The sequence below is a fragment of the Acinonyx jubatus genome, chromosome E2, assembly GCF_027475565.1.
Source record: "Acinonyx jubatus isolate Ajub_Pintada_27869175 chromosome E2, VMU_Ajub_asm_v1.0, whole genome shotgun sequence".
Classification (NCBI taxonomy): domain Eukaryota; kingdom Metazoa; phylum Chordata; class Mammalia; order Carnivora; family Felidae; genus Acinonyx; species Acinonyx jubatus.
Window position 1 is genome coordinate 31,736,800 of NC_069396.1, and position 5,159 is coordinate 31,741,958.

Genomic DNA, 5,159 nt, shown 5'->3' on the forward strand with positions numbered 1-5,159 from the left:
GGGGACGGGACAAGCACTTTTACTCTAATTAAGTTATTGTAGCATTGAAACCAAACAACTGGTCTACAGTTGCCTTTGTTCAGGAAGACCATGAATTTCTATAGTTTCTACACATGTCCCAGACCTGGAGCTCTCATTCATTTAAAATCCAAGAAGACCTGCTGGTGTAAAAACCTGGCTGCCATTTTGTCTCAAGAGCTCGAACAGAACATCGTTCAACCTTATGTCCATCTAGGTTTTCCACTGGTGCACCAGATCGGGTCAAAGTCAGCATAGTGCCAGAGTAGCAAACTTCAGAGACAGTCCTTTCTTTCATCTAAGACCTGCGTAAATAATCATGCCTATCTGCTGGTAGCACAGACACTTAAAGGGGAGAGATAAATAGAAAGTCAATAGAAGAGTTTCTTGGCAACTCCTGGTATCTTCCCCAGGTAGTCAACTTCTCCCAAATTATCTTTGAAGAGGCACAGACAGACATAGGCCAAATATTAAGTGGCTGTGTTTCAATATCATTTATCAGTCAGTCAGAAGAGGAGTTTTAAAAAGTCAAACCTCTAAAATGGATTCTGAAATCCAAATCTTTTGATAAAAGTTCTGGAAAACAGTGCCTAGAAATCTTTTCACCCCATGGTAGGGATGGCGGTGACGTTAGGAAGGCAGGGAGGGCCTATATCCCAAGCTATGTTTTGAGATAAACTGACTTTCTTTATGCTTTTATTTATTTTATTATTTTTTTTCAACGTTTATTTATTTTTGGGACAGAGAGAGACAGAGCATGAACGGGGGAGGGGCAGAGAGAGAGGGAGACACAGAATCGGAAACAGGCTCCAGGCTCTGAGCCATCAGCCCAGAGCCTGACGCGGGGCTCGAACTCACGGACCACGAGATCGTGACCTGGCTGAAGTCGGACGCTTAACCGACTGCGCCACCCAGGCACCCCTCTTTATGCTTTTATAGAATTGAAAACATTCGTTTCCTCGCTGGTAGGCAAAGGTCAAGGCAAACAAAGAGGTAGAAAATACTGCACTTCACCCCAAACCCTTTATTAAGTTTACCTTTAAAATCGCACTGGTGTCTTTCGTCAGTATAAGGCTTTGAAATAGTCTAAGCATTGTGGCCACAGAGACTTAAGTCTCAGTAGAAGTTCAACTACATACCAGTGATGTGACAGGCTAATCACACTCTGTGTCTCAGAGGTACTCATCTTAGGAATGAGAAACTGATCTTCTATTCGAAACGGCTGTTATAGAGTGGATTAATTGCAATTGTATATAAAGCAGGTGATGCCAAGCTAGGCATATAGTACTATGAATTAATCATTATCCTTATTGGTACATTACTTCATTATACTATGTCCTGTATGTAACTAGGTCAGATGTTATTATTCTGGTTTTAGGGGGAATAATAACAGAGAATGGAAGAATTCTCCCAGGTTTGTGCTCCCAGTTCCAGAAAGCCAAAAAGACCTAGCCCCACACAACAGCACTAGCAATGACTTTCATATAGTTGATTGGGCTGATGAACATGACTCATCATGACCAAGACTTCTTTGGGCTGAAACACATATACATATACATATACATATACATACACATATACATATACACATACATATACATATACATATATGATTCATAGTGGAAATAAGCAAGACGCTGAGCATCTGAGTTTAATACAGTATCCCTTGTTTTCCATGACTATTGATATTGGGTATAAGATTCAAAATCAGTTTCAGGACATTGGCCTCCACCGTATCATAAGTGCACCACAGTCTACTTTGGTTCTTTTTATTTATTTTTCATTTTTTAAAAAATGTTTAAGTAATCTCTGCACCCAACGTGGGTCTTGAATTCACAACTCTGAGATCAAGAGTCACGTTCTCTCCTGACTGAGCCAGCCAGGTGTCCCTACTTTGGTTCTTTTTGAAGAATCATCCTAATGTGCAGCCCCCAACAGACCAAATGCAGAATCTGTCCCCATTCCATGTTGGTAGCCGGATGCAGGTTGTTTCTCTCAGCTAGGGCGGCCTATGTGGTAAATCTGATGAAAATGTTAGATCCTCAGTGGAAGCGATGGTATCGTGGGTTAGGCTGGTGACGATTCTTAGGAGTATCTGCTCCTCGTTCGAACATGGGTACTTTTCTTTTGCAAAATCAGAACAAACAACCCGTAAAACTAGATTCCTGGTGTCATTCCCAAATGCACCGTGCACCAAAAGGTTCAGTACTACATTTTGCCTCTTATTGCCATGTGGGTTTTCTTCAACATGGCCGTTTGTACCGGTTGACTCTCACGAGCAAGTCTACTTACTCCTCACAACCACTCTCTGTCCAAGAGATGTGAATGTGTCTTTTTGTTTACGGAGTAGCACAGTCAGGAGCAGAAGCTAGTGACAGAGAAGAAGCGGGGAGCTGTGTTGGTGGAAGGAAGGACAGAAGTTACCCTACTTGTAGGATAGGACAAGTGTGGCTTTGAAGGATGACTTGATCACCATAGACATGCTTTCTGACTCTAAGATGTGGCACATTTCATCAGAAGCTAAAGTAGCATCCTTATCTAGTTCACTTCAAGTTTGGAATGAAATCTTACAAAAAGTAGGTATGTGTTAGGGAGTCATCCATCCTGAAAGGGACATGGAGAAAAGTAGAGTTGTTGATGAAAATGTGTATGTTGGGGCAGAGGAAGTATGGGGGCTTTTTTGACAAGGTAATGGCTAGGCTGAGGGCTCTTTGTGATCCTTCTTTGCTAAACTCCTGGATATGAATCCTGTTTATTACTGAGACAGACAATGCTAGTTACCTAGCCCCCATCTTCCTTAAAAAAAAAAAAAGTGGCATTTTTCCAGCCCCTCCGTGTGCCCCATTATAATTCTTCACTATATCGGACCACTCGCCGTTTGAGGTGAGCGTGTGACTCCGTTGTGGCCAATGAAGCATAAACCAAGAAGTTCGTGGAAAGCTTGTTCTTTCTTGATGGCGATACCGTCCTTCTAATTCCTCTTTTCTTCTTCCTGCCTAGAATAGTGTTGAGGTCAAGCTGCAGGGATATAGCATCCATGAGGTGGTATGTGTATGGGCAAATGCGTTCTAAGAGAGGGCAGAGTAACTAACAGGAAAGATCCTGGGCCACCATCTTGAGCCACACGCTAGCTCTGAGGACCAGTGTTCTGTTATTTGAACTAAATACATTCTGGAGACCATTGATAACATCAGGCAAGACCTGAATTGGTTAGGGTTAAGTATAGCTGCTGTGCACAGCTGCCAAACATCAGTGCATTTTATGCAAAAATTTATTTCTCACTCACGTAACTTCCCAAACTGATATTCTTTTTTTTTTTAATGTTTATTTATTTACTTTGAGAGAAAGCGAGAGCCCACAAGCATGGGAGAGGCAGAGAGAGGGAGAGAGAGAGAGAGAGAGAGAATCCCAAGCAGGCTCAGCACAGAGCCCAATGCAGGGCTCGATCCCATGAACGTGAGATCGTGACCTGAGCCGAAATCAAGAGTAGGACGCTTAACTGATGGAGCCACCCAGATGCCCCCCCAAACCTATATTCTTGATCAACATGGAACTCTTCTCTAAAAACAGTGATTTGGAGGTACGGTCTCGTCCTGTCTGGTGGCTCTGCCGTCTTCAACACGTGGCTTTCAAAGTCACCCTGTTTGTGGGCTTCTGCTACCAGAGTAGGAGGCGAGAGAGTATTGAGGGGTGGGATGGGGGCACTGGGAGGATGTGCGCCAGTCCTCAATGTGGCGCTTGTCACCTCTCCCCTTTGCCCATCGACTGGACTCGGTCCTTTGTCATCAGTGACGACGTGCGAGGCTGGTAAGGCAGTCTATCTGAGGCAGTATGCCAAGGAGGGAGAGAAGATGGTTTTGCGACAAACCAGTTGGCATCTTCGGCGACTGTGAACACCATACATAGTCCATCATTGCTTCATCCTTGGGGTGTTGCCTTGGAGTTCGGAGGGACGGGCTGGCACCTCATTTTTCATATTGGTGATTTACAGTCCGGCTGGTCTTTCTTCGGTATTCAGATGATGGGATGTGAATATAGATAAGCAACAAGGCCTGTAGTTTTCTTCATCTGATAAGGAAGAAGCGAAGGCAGTGGAGGATGGTGGGATCTAGATGCAGGTATTAATTTCCCTGTTTGACTTCGGGGAGGCAGGATGTGGGGGAAGAGAGGAATAAAAATTATTGGAATTTCTTAACTTTCAAAACCACAAACTGTGTCTCACAAAATTGCAAATAGGACATAAACAACAACTATTTGTTTGGCCAGGGTTTTTCACTAACCTTGCTGGAAAGCGGGTGGGGGTATAGTGGTTAGAAAGTCAGCCCGGGGCTCCGAATCCTGGCTCCCCCACTCAGTGGTTCTGTGACTCTGGGCAAATTTCTTAGTCCCCCTGAGCCTCAGTGTCTTTACCTGTGCAAAGGAGTTAGTGAAGCAGTTGCCTTCTAGGGGTGTCGAGAACACTGGATGAGATGAAAGCTATAAAGCTCTCAGGATAGGGTCTGACTTACAGTGAGCATTCAGTAGACATTAGCTGATGGTGATTTGGAATGAATGAAACACTTGATTTAGTTCAGGAAGCACTTAAATGTCAGAAGTCAGCTTAACACTTGTTTGTTTTAAATTTTCTTTCATTGTGGTAAGAACACTTAGCATGAGACCTCCCCTCTTAACTAATTTCTAAGTGCATGATATTGTTGATTAGTATCATTATTCACCCTGGGTGACTGAAACTTCTTGCCCATTGATTAGTACCTCTCCATTTTTCCCTCTCCTCAGCCCCTGGCAACCTTCATTCCATTCTTGGATTCTATGAATTTGACTGTTTCTGATACCTTGCATAGAACCATGCAGTGTTTGTCCTTCTGTGACTGGCTTCTTTCACTAGCATAATATCCTCAATGCCTATCCATGCTGCTGCATACACAGATTTTCGTTCTTTTTAAAGCTCATTGTACTCCATTGTATGTATACAACACATCTCCTTTATGCAGTCATCTGTCCATGGACATTTGGATCATGTCCATACATTGGCTAACGTGAAGAAGGCGGCAATGAACATGGCCACACCAACATCCCTTGTAGATCCCGATTTCAATTTCTTTGGGTAAATGCTCAGAAGTGGGTTGCAATTGAAAGACTTT